The sequence below is a fragment of the Narcine bancroftii genome, chromosome 14, assembly GCF_036971445.1.
Source record: "Narcine bancroftii isolate sNarBan1 chromosome 14, sNarBan1.hap1, whole genome shotgun sequence".
Taxonomy (NCBI): domain Eukaryota; kingdom Metazoa; phylum Chordata; class Chondrichthyes; order Torpediniformes; family Narcinidae; genus Narcine; species Narcine bancroftii.
This window is the reverse complement of record NC_091482.1, coordinates 18985089-19003071: the sequence shown is the minus strand read 5'-3', so window position 1 is coordinate 19003071 and position 17983 is coordinate 18985089. Positions and strand designations below refer to the sequence as shown.

Below are 17983 nucleotides of genomic sequence, written 5' to 3'. Positions count from 1 at the left end.
CACAATCACCTAATGTACAAGGTTCTCCTGCATATAGAGCACATCACTCACGGGAACACATTCGGCTTAACGAACTTCACGACTATTTCAATTTACATTATAGATTATCACCACCTTCAATCAAGACTGAAGATTGGGACACGCATTTCATTTTAAAAAAGAAGATTAAAGATCAATATTTTTCAAACTATTCTTATTTTAAAATCCTTTAAAGTTTGGAATATTCATTAATTAATTACAACAAACCAATGAAATAATTAGATTTTCCATTTGGGGCCTGATAATTTACTAAACATGAATCTTGCGTAGCGTGTCATTAAAAACTTATTAAAATGCCATGAAATTAATCAGAAGATTTTCACTTCACGATAGTTTTTGACAGGTGACAGGGCAACATGTCACAAGACATCTGTCAGAGAATGTGGATGCAAAGTGACGAGTTAAAATTATGGTTGTTAATTTGGAAAAACACCAAAACTAGCACTTGATTGATGATGTGGAAGAAGCTGAGAAAGCACCCCCCCCTAAACTGTTCTTATGGCGCTAGACACTCACTTAAATGTCCCCTGCACAATGACTAGAAACAATGATTCAAAATGATTTTGTTTTAATCTTCTGAATTAAGCAAACAGGTTGCAGACCTAATCATTCTGAGTTAAAGCTCTTAGACATTTACAACGCGAAATTATCTGGTCCTTCTCAGCTGTTTTTGATGAATTCAGTTTTGTCTAATTCAAGCCACTGACAACAATGGCAGATTATGGTAAAGTAGTAATGTCAACATTCTGGACAGTTGCCCCACCAAGAAGGGGATGCAACTGGAAGAAAGAACACATAAGAAATAAGAGTAGGTCATCTGGCCTTTCAAAATTCCTTTGCTTTTCATCATGATCAGAGCGGGGAGTGGAGACACAACGCTGTTCCGAAAGCTTCAACCGCCCGATCCTAATGTTGGCGGCTTCAACATCTTTTTAAAATTAAAATCTTGCAAGAATGAGTCTGTGCCCAAGATGGTGGCGCCTGTGCTTAGTCGTGACCACGAGGGGTTAAAGACCCCAGGGAGCAGCGATGCACTTGCAAGGCACCAGAATAGCCCCTGTTGAGGAGGAGAGGCAGAGGAGATGACCCTACAGGATAGTGGCCACAGGAGCGGTCCAACAAGGGACACTGCGTCTGAAGGATCCACACAGGTGCGGGCAACGTGATCAGAGGACCCGCATGGCTGCTGGAGACTGACTCATGAGAACCAGAATCAGAACTTATTGTCAATAGACAATAGGTGCTGAAGCAGGCCATTCAGCCCATCGAGCCAGCACAGTCATTCATTTAGATCATGGCTGATCTTCCACCATTAGTACCCTGTCCCTGCCTTCTCCCCATAACCCTTGATTCCCCTGTCCACAAGAACCTTATCTAACTCCCTCTTGAACTTAGCCAGAGAACCCGCCTCTACCACCCTCTGCAGCAAAGCATTCCACAAACCAACAACTCTCTAGATAAAAAATTTTCTTTTCTCTGTCCTAAAGGGCCTTTTCAGCATCCTTAAACTATAGCCTCTAGTCTCCCCCAACATCGGGAATGTAATCAGTTTCTATCGTGTCCAATCCTTTAATAATCTTATATACATCAATCATATCTCCCCTCATCCTTCTAAATTCCAATGTATACAACCCCAGTTGATCCAAACTTTCGGCATACGTCAATCCCGCCATCCCAGGAACTAACCTTGTGAATCTTTATGCTGCACTCCCTCAATAGCGAGAATGTCCTTCCTCAAATTAGGAGACCAGAACTGGACACAATACTCCAGGTGTGGTCTCACCAGGGCCCTGTACAACTGTAGAAGGACATCTTTACTCCTATACTCTATTCCCCTTTTTATGAAGGCAAACATGCCATTTGCCTTTTTCACAGCTTGTTGAACCTGCATGATAGCTTTTAGTGACTGATATAGAAGTACACCTAGATCACGTTGCACTTCCCCACTCTCTAACTTGACTCCATTTAAGAAATATTCCACCTTCCTGTTCCTGCCACCAAAGTGGATAACATCACATTTATCCACATTAAACTGCATCTTTCATGCATCTGCCCATCTAACCTGTCCAAGTTCTCCTGCATTTTCCTAACATCCTCCCTACACTTCACACTGCCACCCAGTTTTGTGTCATCTGTAAATTTGCTAATGCTATTTAGAATCCCCTTATTTAAATCATTAACATATAATCAACTGACGACCCAGCACCGAGCCCTGTGGGACCCCACTTGTCAAATCCTGCCATCATGAACAAGTCACAAAATTCTTCATGATTGAATCAACATGGCGGCTCCAGAACAGATCCTCGGAGATGATGACACCAAGGAATTTGAAGTTCTTGACCCTCTGCCCTACTGAGCCCTCGATGAGGACTTGTTTGTATTCTCCTGACTTCCTCCTGAAGTTCACAATCATCTCCTTGGTTTTGGTAATGTTGAGTATTGGAGCCAGGATTCGAGAGGGTGTTAAGAGCAAGAAGGGCTCCCGAAAGGCCTCGGGCACTGAAGGCTTCTTGATCACGTTGGAGGTTTAGATCTGGAGCTCAGGTTGTTAATGGATCAAACAGGAGTCTGTGGAGCTGCTGGAGCCCTGCAGGTGAATCCGTGGTCAATCAGTGACTCTGAAGGGGCTCTATTTTGCTTCTCTTTTTCTTGCACTGTAAGGGGCCACACTAATGGCTATTTTGTCTGCCTTATGGCAAGCAGAAAGCAATTTTGTGTAATATTACATGTTCTGTACTATTAAATAACCACAAAGGTATCTTGGATCTGACCTTCTATCTCAGTAACATTTCCAGGAATATCATTTTATCCCTTGATTCTCTTCATATCCAGATATCCATCAACATCTAATTTGAATGACCCGTGACTGAGCCTCCAGAGCCCTCCAGGGTAGAGAATCACAAAGTGTAGAAAATTTTCAAACTGTGGTCCCTGTCCTAAACTTTTCAGTTCAGTGAAACATTCTCCTTCCATCCAGCTGTAAAGTACTTTAACAATGTTCTCAGTTGACGTTATTGTTCACTCTGCTCGACCCTATTAGTATATTATTTCATGCATCTTTAATTAGAGATTCCAGTCCTTTTCCTTCCACTGATCCAAGCCTATTGGATGCTTCCCTATTTTCTCTCTCCTTATCTCTTATACCAGAGGCAGGCAACATTTTACCATACGTGGGCTGGATGGTGTGTCATTGGTTGAACAATGGGCCACACTGATGCTATTATAAATGAAATAAAGACCATCACAGACATTATGTAATTTAAGTTTTCAATTGCCTCTGCTCGAAGTAAATAATGTACAATGTATGAAATAACTGATGATAATTTATCAGAAAATCAATCCACAGAAAAAGTTCAAGCAACGAGATCAACCGTATTCCTTCCAAAAAACTACAATGGTACATTTCAGGCCAGGGAAGGCATATTCAAATCTGGAAATGCACCAAAAATCACAAGTTAAAATGACACAATAAGAAAAAACATTAAAGTCACAAAGGAGAAAAATGAATCACAACGAAAACCAAATAACGAACCCCAAAACAGACAGCAGCTCAATCAGTGATTTTGTTTGTTGTTTGAAAGCATTTCAATATTGGGTGACATAGTTGTCGATGCCAATAACAAGACATCATCTCAAGGAGTTGTGTCATTAATCTTACCACCAGTAGAACAAACTACATAGCAGGAGGGATAAAATCATTCCTTGCTGGATATAAATATTTCAGACAGGCGTTTGGAGTGCTGCAAACTGTCATTTAAACTGGGTTGCTTTTAAATGATTCTTCAAATAGTTCAGGAGTTTTAAAAATAATCAGTAACAATTATTTTTGCTGCAAAAATATGGACATAAATAAATTTGTCGAAGACAGCATCTTGAATCTTTCTCAGCAGAAGCTGTTGTGTATTCCTCTCAACTTCTGCCTTTGATCCAGATCACCTGCTTTTATTTAATTTCTCTGCACTCTAAGGTGTGTTTTGAACTACGAGTATGTGAATCCCAGTGTACAAGATATACTTTGTGCTATATGAGTTTTGCTTGCAGCCAGAGTTGGATAAAGGAACATTGCAGCTTCCCACACATGGACATCTGGCTTTGTGCCTTTTTGAGCGACTCAGAGTAATGGGAAGAGGAGAGAGTGGGGGGGCAGCTCAGGAGTGGGACAGCTCAGGGAACGAGGAGAGGGGTGCAGCTCAGGGAGCGGGGGGGTGGCTCGGGAGCAGGGAGAGAGAGAGCAGCTCAGGGGATGGGGAGTGGGAGAACGTGTAGTTCAGGGGAGTAGGGAGAGGGGGTGGCAGCGGTGGCACCTCAGGGGAGGGGATGGGTGGGGCGCTTCGGGGTCATTCGTCTCCACATTCACCGGTGGATGAGTGGCCTGGGACCAAGAACGGGATAGCTGACCACTGATGCACAGCTTGTCTCAGCCCATCTTGAAGGCAAAACATGCTCCTGGGAGTGCCGGGGTAAGTTATTTTTCCATTATAAAATAATGCGTTGATGATTGGTTATAAAGATTGGAAATATTTCAGTGTACATTCCAGCAATTTTGCTGCCCGGATCACAACCCCGAAGGAAACAGTGACTCTTATAAAGCCACAAAATATTTCCTTTGCTGAAGGTTGTTTAATCGATGTGAACAGTCCCTGAGGCCACCGATGACAAAGGCTGACAGTTTAGTGCAGTTAATGGTATATGTTGGAGTGGCCAGGGGTGATCGGGCAAACATTGGGTTGTGGGCTTTATGATTTGGATTGTGGACCGCATCCAGCCCACAGGCCAGAGGTTGCCCACCCCTGTTTTAAACAGTGGACATTTGTTGTTCTTCAGAAACAAGTTCAGAACCTCCAGAACCTTGGAAAATGACAATCAAAACACACACTACTTAAATATATTAAAGCACAGAACACGAACCAAAACAAATACTTCTCAATCATCAGAAGGACGAGCTTTCTTAATATAGAAATGCAAGTTTTTTCCCCCTCTTAAGTGAGTTCTATTAATGAGAATTCGTGAGAGGTCTTTCCAAATGTAAATTATTGAAGGTAAATTCAAAAAGATATAGAATAACCTAATTATATGGGAGAATTACTCTCGATCACTGGTTTGCATTAATCTATTAAAAGAAGGAAATTTAAATTGACAATGCATACTTAGAACTGAGCTATTAGCATTTTTTTCCTCTATGGTAATGGATTTGTAGATATTTATCAGAAATAAAGCAAATTTTGTGCAGAACTACTGGTAATTCAACATCAAATTTCAAATACCTATTGGGATTTCCATGCGGAAATATGTGCACATAGTAAAATCCCAGTCTACTAACTGGTGTTTTGATACTGGCAATTGAATGGTGAACTTGTCATGCAGTTGTATGATTCTCTAAAACTTATAGAAAGCAAAGAGAAGAAATTAAAGGGATCAACCATTTTGGAGTGTTTGTTTCTATTGATTTTAATGTGGTATAGATGCAAGGAATTATGAATTAATATTTTTGTATGGTTTTAATATTCTTTAACATTTATTTTATTTTTTAAACAATCGTGTTGCTTTTCAAACATTGTGATGCATAATTTTTAGTAATCAGAATTTTTCTGAACATTGGAATGGTAAATTTTGGTGTTAGCTTAGACATCTGTCAAACGTTCTCATAGAGTTTTCGAGTGGAGTTGGTTCTAATATTCCTTTTAGGTATAAATCTTATCACATGAAAGGGGAAGGTCCTCACTCAAGTTCCTGCTGTGGGATATGAATAAGTTAGAACTTAGTCAAGGTACTAGCAGTGAGCAGAAGGATCTTACTGATGACTGGATGGTTTGGGCCTTGGAATCAGTAGTTATTTCAACTGTCCCAATTGGCATCAGGGATAAGTTAAGAACATAAGAAATACGAGCAGGAGTAGGTCATCCAGCCTGTTGAGCCTACTCCACCATTTAATGAGATCACGGCTGATCTGATTATAAGCTCACATCTGCCTACCTGTCTATTCTCCATATCGCTTAATTCACCTACTTTGTAAAAATCTATCCAACCTTGTTTTAAATATTAATGGGTAGCGAATTACAGATTTACCACCCTCTGGGAAAAACAGTTCTTCCTCATCTCCGTCTTAAATCTACTTCTCTTGATCTTGCAGCTATGTTCCCTTGTTCTATTCTCCCTCACTAATGGGAAAAACTTATCACCTCTCTACCTTGATCTTATATAAGCATTTTATAATTTTATTCGTTTCAATAGATCCCCTCTCATTCTTCTAAATTCCATTGAGTACAGACCCATATGACTCAATCTCTCCTCATAAGCTAACCCCCTCATCTCTGGAATCAATCAATCGTGACCCTCCTCTGGATGGCCTCCGAAGCCAGTACATCCTACCTTAAGTAAGGAGACCAGAACTGCATGCAGCACTCCAGATGCGGCCTCACCAGTTCCATGTACACTTGTAGCATAACTTCCCTGCTCCCAAATTCAATTCTTTCTAACTTCAAAGATTAAAGTTCAAATTTATTGTCAGAGAACATCACATGCAACCCTGAGATTCTTTTTCCTGTGGACAGGAAGAATTTTTACTTATCAGTAACTTACCTTGGATCCTAGAGTGGGGACTGGCAAGAAGACCTTTCCAGCTAAAATTGCTGAAATAATTGAAGCATCACCTTTTCCTAGTTAAAATAATTCAACCTTGATTAATCCATACATTTTCCTTAGCTATCTGGTGACTTAACACACAAACAATAGTTATAGTTATTTTCTTTGGCTTGGCTTCACGGACAAAGATTGATGGAGGGGGTAAAAGTCCACGTCAGCTGCAGGTTCATTTGTGGCTGACAAGTCCGATGCGGGACAGGCAGACACGGTTGCAGCGGCTGCAGGGGAAAATTGGTTGGTTGGGGTTGGGTGTTGGGTTTTTCCTCCTTTGTTTTTTGTCAGTGAGGTGGGCTCTGCGGTCTTCTTCAAAGGAGGTTGCTGCCTGCCAAACTGTGAGCAGAAAAGCTCAACTTTTTCACACAATAAATAGTTTCTGAAGTGCCATGACTATTGTTCTTTGTTTCTATTTGGCAGTTATGTCTGCCAGTCATGAAATATGAGACAGTAATCTCCATTTTAAGTAATTAACGTAATGGAGCTCTGCATTCCAAATTGGATTTCACAATGTGGGAAAGACTCAAATATGACTTGAAGTCAAACATACACAAAAGAATTTGGATCATTACTGGTGGTAAAAGAACTTGGATGGTTACTGATGTATTTACTAGTGATGATCTTACTGTAAGGGGTGCCGGGAGACATTAATGGTGACTCTTTGACTGCCTTATGGCACGCAGATGGCAATTTTGTGTAATATTACATGACAATAGAGGAATCCTGAATCTTGTATTTACATGCGTCAACATTACTTTTTAACCGTCAATCCAATCTGGCTCAATGTTTAAATTTATTTTACATTGAATATTTATTCTTCACTATTTCATAAAATTTGCAAGTCTTTGGTGACATACCAAATCTAAAACTCCTCACGAAGTATAGTCACCGGCGAGCTTTCTTTGTGATTGGATTGACATTGAATGTTTTGTGTTCTCTTGATTTCTCCCTCCCAATCAGTTCCTTAGTTTTGCTAACGTTGAGTGCAAGGTTGTTGTTGTGACACTACTCAACTAGCTGATCTATCTCACCACTATTCGCTCCCCCATTGCTGTCAGTGATCCTGCTGACGATCATGGTGTCATCAGCAAATTTGTAGATGGCATTTGAACTGTGTCTAGCCACAGTCCAGGGTATCGAGTGAGTAGAGCAGTGGGCTAAACATGCATTCTTGAGGTGTGTACCTCTAACTCCCAGACTCATCTTCCTCTCTCCACATTCCATAGGGACTGCTCCCTCTATGAATCCCTCGTCCATTCATCCCTTCCCACCAATTGCCCCTTTGCTCCCACACCTCCCTCCTCACCACCATTTGGGGCCCCAAACAGTCCTCTCAAGTGAAGCAACACTTCACTTGTGTATTCGCAGGAGTCATCTACTGCATCTGCTGGTCCTGCTGAGGTCTTCTCTACATCAGTGAGACAGGACACAGACTGGGAGATTGCTTCGCTGAGCACCTTTGCTATGCCCGCATCAATGACGGGGATCTCCCAGTGGCCAACCACTTCAATTCCAAGCCCCACTCCCATACTGACATGGCCTCATGTTCTGTCCCAAGATCACCCATAAATTGGAGGAGCAACACTTAATTTTCAGTCTGGGCATTCTCCAACCAAATGGCATTATCATCGACTTCTCCAGTTTCTGCTAACGTGCTCTCTGTTCTCCTTCTCTTCCCTTTGTCTTCTTTCCTCCAGCTCTCCTCCCCTCCTCCTTCTGCTTCTGGTGTGCCCTCCCTCACTTACCCACCTATTACCTCTTGTCTTTAGATCCGTGCTCCTTCCCCTGACATCCACCCACCCCCCCACACCATTATCATTTTGTCTGGGCGCCTGCTGATATTTTTTCATCTCTTGATGAAGGGCTCAAGCCCAAAACATTGGTTATCTATCTCTAACTTTGCAATATAAAGCATATTTGTTTGACCTGCTGAGTTTCTCCATCATTATGTTTTTAATTTTATTACAAAACAATTATCACTTGTGGAATCATGTAAATATACACGGATTATGCAATATTTGCTTGACAACTCTTCAAAAGTTATTCATAATGTTTTGGGATGACAAGGATATGAAAGATGCCATTCATATTCAAATTTCCTTCATAAGGAATCCAACAGAAATTTATTGTTTTGGAAATTGGGAAAAAAGTGAACCACGGGTAATTTTAAGTATTATTCCCACAAAGATGCTCACACATAATTCAACAAAAATATTTATTCATGGATATGTTTAATCTATTATAAATTTGCAAATAAATTAATATTCCTAAGGGAGGGGCTGGAAACTAAAGATTGGAAGACCAGCCAGTTTATATATCTTTTCAGTAATGGAGTAATAAATTGAGAGTATTGAGATTGATACTTTTACAACTGGATTTGTTTATATAGACATGGTTGGTAGTTAACCAGGTTTTCCAAATCATGCATTTGTAATGCAGTATTTGAATTTATAACCACACATATATTTCCTTCTTTTTCCATTAAATCTCTCCCTTCTCCAGTCCAGAAAATTTCCATGAAGTCCTTGTTGAGTTACAGTTACACGTTAGTCATTTTTATTTTCATGTGTGACTTTGGATACCAGGGGATCATTAAGTAATGGTGATATTGTCAGATTAACTATTCAGTGGCTTGGACAAATGACAATGTTTAAATTGTTTGATGGGAGCAAGGGAATTTAACTTCAATAAATCTGAAATAAAAAAGATGGATAAAAAAAAGTGAAAACAATCACAAAATACTTATTTGGTTCCTTAATATCCTCTTGGAAGGTGACCTTTCACTCTCAAGTCCTCTAAAAACACCTAGCAAGTTTTTACGTTCAAACACAGCTTGCCCTGCCAGCAACTAAAGCCCAGAGGCAATTTCATCACAGAATGAATGAATATAACTTATGCATTAACTCTGTTTCTCTTTTCACATATGGGGCCTGACTTGCTGAATTTTCTGTTTTTATCTCAGATTACTTTCCCGCTGCTGTTGGACCTCAAGACTGGCTTGGGATCCAGACAGATAGACACGATGAAAGTGTGAGAACTTATAACTAGCAGCATTTATTTAAAAGAATGCTGGTTTGAAATAAATGCTGCCAATTATAAAGCAGATTTGACAACCAGCTGAAGAGTTCTGCTATAACCTGACAGGTATGATGACTTTCCAACCTCATGTTCCAACACCTCTTGCCAACTCCTTCCCAATTCCCCAGTGAGGCTTTATTTTTAAAAAGTGCCAAAATACACAAAAGTTATTGTAAAGTAACAAAAAAAAGCCAAAAATTAAATGCAGACAAAAATATTGAAGCTGAAAGCCAGCAAAATAGTCAGCTCATATTTGAAATGCAGGCTTGAGTAACATTGTTCCTGGCATGGCATGAACATTCTTATGAATTCATGTAATGAAGTACAACATTTAAAATATGTGTTTAGCCAATTAAGATTATACATTCATATGCATCAAAATAAAATAACCTTTAAAAAAAACGGTATGCAATTTAGTGAAATTGTAGGCTGTACTTGAAGAATAAATTTTCTTTGAGCATCTGTTTCCCAATGACTCAGTAAGGCCAGAGTATTTATTTCAGCTTATTAACACTTAAGTGCCAATTTTGAGTTCTTGCGGTCTTGGCTGCATGGAGGCACGGATTCTGCTGAATTGTGATCATAAACTCTCTCTATTGGAATATATTCTTAACCAATGAAATTCTCAACCTCCGATAATTGCAAAATGAGGCAAAGAAATTGTACTTTAGACGAGTATTCTTTTAAAAGAGAATACTACTCTTAAAAGCCATTCAACAAGAATGCAATCATTGAAAAGAGCATTTTGGGATAAAATCTTTTTTAGATATCCATTAAAGTCTGACACAAAAGGAGATCATTCCATTTGAAACTTTGAACCATTTCTTAAGGTTGCATTAGTTAATTGGAAGATAGCCACTGCTCCTTCCAGAGCCAAAGAATGAGGCGCAAACCCAGAAGAATTATTCATCTCCTTTAAGTGCTACAAAAGAATTCTTTCTTGCACAGACTTCCATTTCTCCTCGCTACACTACAGGGGGAAATACTCCTTCCTGGTTATTGTTAATTCAGGAATAAATAAATGAAGTAAGGACAGTAAATAAGACCAAAGAAAGCTTAGACTTAGAGGATTAGTTGGAAGGCAGACAAAACATTTCAGATATCTTAAAATATTAGAGGTGAGCTTGGTGTTTGCCACACAATCGTTGTCCAAGAATGGGCAAAAATTATTTCAAACATAAATATATTCATTCAGGAGAGACAATTCTGACAGTGCAATAGAGCAAGCCACACTTTCATCCGCGAGGTGGTCTCAAAGCTAGAAAAGACACACACGAGTTTCCTGAACTGGATCCATGAATGACGGAATCAAATCCTTGCAGGTGCTCTGATTCAAGTGTCATAGCTATACAAACTTGCGATGATCCCATGAAGAAGGCTTGATTCATTCTGCAATAGCTCTTGTAGGTTTTCATGAAAACCACCAATCTTCTGCTACAACATTCAAGGTATTACAGTAGAAGTCTGTGAATCTGCTCTGCACCTATCCAGAAGCCCCAGGATTCCTCCCTTGAACATAACTGGACCCCAAGTCCTGAGCTATCTATCAATCATTGGAACACAGGTGACTTGGCTCCATGCAATTCACTGGCCACCCCAGTTCCCATGATTCTTTTAAATTCATAAAGGCTCCATTTTCTGCCCTCTCTTTCACTGATCAGGGCCCTACTCATGTGCTTTCTTTAAATCAATAAGACCCCAGTTCCTATAATCCTTTTAATCCCAATAAAAATATACTGGAAAACCTCAGCAGGACAGGCAGTACTTGTGTGAAGAGAATCAGTTAACATTTCAACTTGAGGATTGTTCATCAGAGCTGAGAAAAAAGATAAAGTTAATCTAAGTAACAGAGGGAGCTGGGGAGGATATTGAGAGGAACAAATGAATTTTCGGTTTTCATTTTCTTTCATTACACAAGGGTCTAATTTCTTGCAATCTATTTCGCTGACGAGAAGCTCAACGTCCATGCTCCAAGAAACTTTTTAAAAGTGAATTAGTACATCAGAGTATTACTAGGAATGACATTCAATAGACTGGAAAATCTCCAGCACAACCAAAGTCTTAAGCCTGCCAGATTAACAGGTTGTTACTGTGCGAAGGAAGGACATAAAAGACTGCATCCTCTCAGAACAAGTCCGATTCTAGCCTGCTTTGCCAATTACTGGAGTCGCTATGTAGCCAGATGTGGTTCCAGCAGATGGAAGGATTTACAGGACTTTGTATTTAGAGGATCAAGGTCACAACCAACTCAGGCCATCAGCCATACATTTATTTGTTATTTTTTTTTTAATTATAAATTTAGACATACAGCACAGTAACAGGCCCTTTCAGCTCACGAGCCCGTGCCGCCCAAATACTCCAATTGACCAACAACGCCCAGTACGTTTTTGAACGCTGGGAGGAAACCCATGCAGACAGGGGAGAACGTACAAACTCGTTACAGGAGTATAATTTAAATTTTAATTAAATTACAGTTACAATGTAATTTCTAGAAATATTTATAGCAATATTTGGAGCTGTAATGCCACCAGAAAACAGCAAATTTCATGACATGTCCATGACAATAAATTCTGATTCTGATCAATCCTCTATTACTAGACATCACAGCTGGTCAAATGAAGAATCATTCCACATGTCATAATATTAAATATTTAATTTTACTTTGCAAAGGGATGTTCCAGTTAAATTTATCAAAGAAGTTGTGGAGTTTCATCATGTTTCATAAATATTTACTATCATTAGGAGATAGGCTAAGCAGTGGGCATAGAAGTGATGACTGCAGGCAAAAATGAGTGCAGATCAGCATGAGAGTGCATCACCTGCTGTCAGAAATAGAGGAAGATATAAAGAGGAAACAAACTGAAGTAATATCATCCTTCGCAGCCTTTGAAGTACTGTTGTGTTGAAGATAACAGGTGATAAAAGGTGGAAGCACTTTTTTCCTGTGTCAAGATATATATGGGTAATCTCCTGATCCCTCACATTACTGGTTACTGCCCAGCTGCTCCATACAGGCCACCACAGTAACAAGATAGTTTACTGAGCACAACCCATCTGCCATCCTTCATATGTCCGAAACAGATGGCTGCAGATTTGGAAACCTTACTCAGAAACAGAAACAAGGGAGATGAACTTCAGATATTCGGATCTTTAATAATTATGGATGGAAGACAAATTGCAATTATAGGCAATTTTGCTTGACTTCCCAATTTGGTGATCATATTTGAAAGAAAAAGTTAAAACCAAACTTGTTACATGCAGTATCCTTAGATAGGCAAATAATATGTCAGGGCGGCACAGTTGGCGTAGCGGTTAGCGCAACGCTGTTACATCCCCAGCAATCTGGACCGGGTTAGAATCCTGCTCTGCCTGGAAGGAGTTTGTACGTTCTCCATGTGTCTGTGTGGGTTTTCCCCGGGGGATCCGGTTTCCTCCCACTGTTCAAAAACACACTGGGGGTTGTAGGTCAATTGAGTGTATTTTGGCGGCACACACTTTAATCTCTGGATAGTAAATTCCTCCACTTTAGGTTGTCGTTAAAAAATTTGTTTTGAGTCTGTGAAAGGTTTATATGAAACTGGACAGTCACTGAAGAAAGAAATGGAAAACAAGTTTATTCAAGCTGCCATAAATCACGAATTTCTCATATGTTCTAATAATTGTTAAAAGATCATACAGTAAAACACTTTGAGAAGTGTGATCAAACAAAAACCTAATTTAACTGCACAATCATAATATCAGGACATAAAATGAAAGACTGGTCAATGGTTTTATAGAGAGTCTTGATCAGAAAGAAAAGCCAAGAATTTTGAATTCTCGAGCTTAGGGCTGAGAAAATAATAGGCCAATCAAACTCAGGGATAGCAACAACTCAGGATTAGAGAAGCAAAGATAAGCACAAAGTTTTGGTCCTTCTAATATTTGGATGGAAGAAATTTGAGCTCATTCAGGACTGGCCCTCAGACAGGTTGTTTGAGAACTTTTTCATAGTGGAGGTGTCAACAGAAGTGGTGGTGAGATGAAGTTGATTATGGAAATAGTCACTGCATTTTTGGGTAATGCCACTGTGGGGCAGCATATAAATTAGAAATAGGAGAAGCAGAGGCAGACATCAACTTAGACAAAAGAGAAATGTTATTGTAATCACCTTCATTTACGACTTTACTTCTCTCATTCAAGTAATTAAAAATTTAGCTTATAAATTATTCTATTGCATGCTTTATATGCATCACAAACTAAAAAGTCAAAAAATAAAGTAAAACCAGAATGGTTAAGCAGTCAGGCATGAGCAGCTTCCCGAGGCTGGAAAATGTAGCATATACATAAAAAATTAAGTGGTTTAGATTATCAATTAGTTGAGTCAAAAATATCATACCAGATGAACACAAGGCTCCAAAGGAACTAAAAGTAGATCTTTAAAATTGAATTTTCTTTGTAATTTTTGGACTCGTGTGATTTCATCAGTTTTCTGTATTATCAGTGTCCTTGAATATTGCTTCAGGTGCCTTGACTGATTTATTTAATTTTTAACCACACCTCCAGAGAAGTTCAATTTATGACCACTGGATATGAATTAAGTTTTTAGCAGGTAACAAGAAGGTTTGCATGTTCATCAGAACTTGTAAGACCTCACACAGGTTTGAAAACGCAGTCGATTGTCTGTACTGACTCTCATGGGAGCTCCAAATGGTAGGTCTGGAGATTAATATCCAGCAGTTCAGCAGGCTTCAAAACATTCCAAAGGCTCACAATACTCCAAATATATAAAGAAAAAATATTTTGTGGTCTGGAGCATCCAGCTGGTTTGGCAGTTAAAATTTGGCAGAATTAGTTCCTGAATCTTGCTTACCTATAGCAGCCTGCTGGTGCAAACGCCATTGTTATTTTTACATTTTAAAATTAAAGAGGCCCCGTGGAATGTGTCGCTCTAAAAACCTCAGAGGATACAATCAAAAAGCTTATGTGTACAATATTTTTAAAATTGTCAGAAATTGTTATTTTGTTTACGGTCGGAGAAGTTGAAAGGAAATTAGAAATGGCAATTTCTGTAACTGAAATACCGCAAGTTTAATATGAACAAGACCCCCCCCCCCCCCAACAAGTATCATACACAAGGTGCTGGAGAAACTCAGCAGGTTATGCAGCATGCACAAGTGAAGGGTGACCCATTTTTAGGACCTGGGTTCTTTGAGAAGTACAAGCAAAAATAGACAATTTTAAAAAAAATTCACCAACTCCCCGATCTTTACAGCTACTTATTTCAGGTACAATCCATCTGGTCCTCAGACCATTCAGCTTTCTGAACATCTTCTCCCTTGAAATAGTAACTGCACTCAATTCCCTTCCCTGATATCTTTCGACAACTGGCACACTGTTGACTCTAACATTAAAGACTGATGGAAAATACTCATTTAGTTCTTCTGCCGCCTCTCATAGTGTCATTTTTCTAGTGATCCTACGTCTATTCTCATCTCTCTTTTACTGTTTATATTCTTCAAGAAGCTTTTTGTATCCTCTGATATTATTTGCAAGCCTACTTTCACGCTTCATCTTTCCGTCCTTCTGTGCTTTTTAGTTACCTTCTCCAAGCTTATAAAAGCTTCCCAATCCTCTACCTTCCCATTAATTTTTTTATCCTTGTATGCGCTCTACAGCAATATTAATGATTTTTCATGCTCTCTTCTGTCAATTAGATATTTTGCTACACCTAGATTTACCTTTCCTTCCACAACATCAACAAACCAATTTTAATTTTGAAGTTTCCCCTCCCAACACCATTTGTGACATAGAGGTCAGCATTTGCTGCTCATCTCTAAATGGTCTTCAATAGGAATGGAAAGTACGTTTCACTTAGAAAATGTGCAAACACATAATGATGACATGGTAATATTTTACATAATTAGGGTGACATGGTGAGCGTAGCGGTTAGCGCAACACTATTACGGTGCCAGTGACCCAGATTCAAATCCGGCACTGTCTTAAGGAGTTTGTACGTTCTTCCTGTGTCTGCGTGGGTTTCCTCCGGGTGCTCCAGTTTTCTCCCACTGTTCAAAAATGTACGAGGGGTTATAGATCAATTGGGTGCAATTGGACAGCTCAGGCTCGTGAGCCGGAAGGGCCTGTTACCGTGTTGTATGTCTGAATTTATAAATTTAGAATCAAGATTCACAGGATATTAACATTTGTTTCTATTTCAAATAATTATGTTCTTCCAACAATGCGGGTTTAGCCTTTCAATGTGCAAAGCCTGGAGCGCCCCAAATGGTGGGTTTTCCGCTGGAGCTGTAGCAGCAGCTACATTAAGCTTCATTGTATCATTCAGCTCAGAGACCTGGACTTTGAAAAATGCCAGGCTGCTATGTTCAACTCTGGACTAATCCTAATCGTGGAAAGCCCAGCAGGAGTGTCAGAACCAGCACCACCAGGCTGAGAAACCGCTTCTTCTCACGGGCAGTGAGAATGCTGAACGACCAGAGGAACTGCTCACACTAACCATCCAAGGCTCTCATATTACAGAACAGTATTTATCTATTTATATGAATACTTGTCCTGCATTTGTATTGTTTGCCTGTATGTGTGTTTGCATGTTTTCCACCAAGGTCCAGAGAATATTGTTTTGTTGGATTGTATTTGTGCAATCAGATGCTAATAAACTTGACTTGATATCTTATGAAGTTCATACTCTTGGGTTTAAGGTATCACCTCCATGGATTGGTTCTGCTGTTGGGACTGGTTTGGCTGCTGAGGTGAATAGGTACAGAGAGGACTATAGTCAGAGTTATCCTGGTTCTGCTAAGTCAGGTTGTTTGTTTCTCTTAGCTCTTATTTTGATGTCAAAGCCTTTGTGGAGGGCCTACTCCCAAATAGCTTTCATGATGTTTTTAAAGAACAATGAACCTCATCAAAGAAGAATGTTTTTCCTTCCAGACATAAACACACATTCCAGAGAATGCACTCTACCACAGCCATCTCAAGGAGAGGCAAACAGATTCTGGTTGTGACAGGGCAAGCCTTCCCCAGCATCAGACAAGCAAAGTGTTGGTGCTTGTTCCATGAAGTATTCTGCCAAATAATTTTGAGAGCTGACAATTATGTCACTCAATGGCTTACTGAGCCATTTTGGAGAGCACTTCAGAGTTATCTGAATGTTTGTACATCTGTAACACATAAAAGTCAATCCAGGCAAGGGCAGCAAATTTCATCCTCGGACATTATGAATGAACCAGATTGGTAGTAGAACAACTAAGTGGTTTCAAGGTCATCATCGCAGATACCAACTTTGGAAGAATGAAAGGTAATTGAAACATATTTGATTCTGAAGGTGCCTGATGAGGTATAGATGTGTGCCCTGATTGAGAGTCCAGAAACATGGGTACATCTCCGATTGTGGGATCAACCAAATATAATGGCAAGGAACGACGTTCTGCCAGCTGCAAAATACAACTGTACAAAATTGTTTTACAGTGCTTTCAAAGGATGTCTGCAACACTCATTGCAAAATTATTTGGCCTTTAACAATTGTCCGCGATGATAAAGTAACATAGTACTGTAATAAAATATGTGATTATGTGAGAGTGAATAAGGTGTTAACATAATGGTATAAAACAGATGGATGACAGCAGAATTATTTGAAAACGATCAACAAAAAAATATTTAGCTTTCATCAGTAAACTTTTGGTCATCAGTATGGGACCAAAAAGAATGGCTTTCAGAGACCTGGACTTTGAAAAATGCCAGGCTGTTATGTTCAACTCTGGACTAATCCTAATCGTGGAAAGCCCTATATTTGGATATTTGGACAATGTAGGGAATCAAAGAGGAATATAATTGGAACAGTAAATAATAACTCCAATATAAATTGAACCTTTCAAAAAGATTTTAGGGAGATGGAATTGTGCATCAGACTGATGTTGAAGATTCAAGGAATGCTTTTTTTGTCTTTCTTTATCTTCACCCTTTCCCTGTATAATAGGAGAGGGGGTGGAGGGAGGGGTTCTCTTGATGTTTTGCATTTGGTATGTTTATTGATTGTTAAATATATTTAAAATTATAAATAAAATATTACAAAAAAAAACTGCAATATTACACGAAATTTACTTTAGTCTGCCATAAGGAAGATAGTTTTATCATCAGCCGAAATTGCCTAAAGAGACTCTTTCAGTCAGAGAAATACAAGAGAGTCCCCTCAGAGTTACCGAGTGTCCATGGATTTGCCTCCAGCTGCCACAGT

At 39.4% G+C, this 17983-nt stretch overlaps 1 protein-coding gene and 1 long non-coding RNA gene across 5 annotated transcripts in view; one reads left to right on the top strand and one right to left on the bottom strand.

The window, feature by feature from the left end:
* LOC138749368 (uncharacterized) overlaps positions 1-10119 on the top strand; it is a 34309-nt gene extending 24190 nt beyond the window's left edge. Inside the window, exon 3 of the long non-coding RNA XR_011348578.1 lies at positions 9638-10119. This is a non-coding gene — a long non-coding RNA (uncharacterized lncRNA). The remainder of the gene's footprint in view (positions 1-9637) is intronic.
* crcp (calcitonin gene-related peptide-receptor component protein) overlaps positions 1-17983 on the bottom strand; it is a 35327-nt gene that overhangs the window by 11366 nt on the left and 5978 nt on the right. The gene's annotated exons all lie outside the window — the stretch shown is intronic.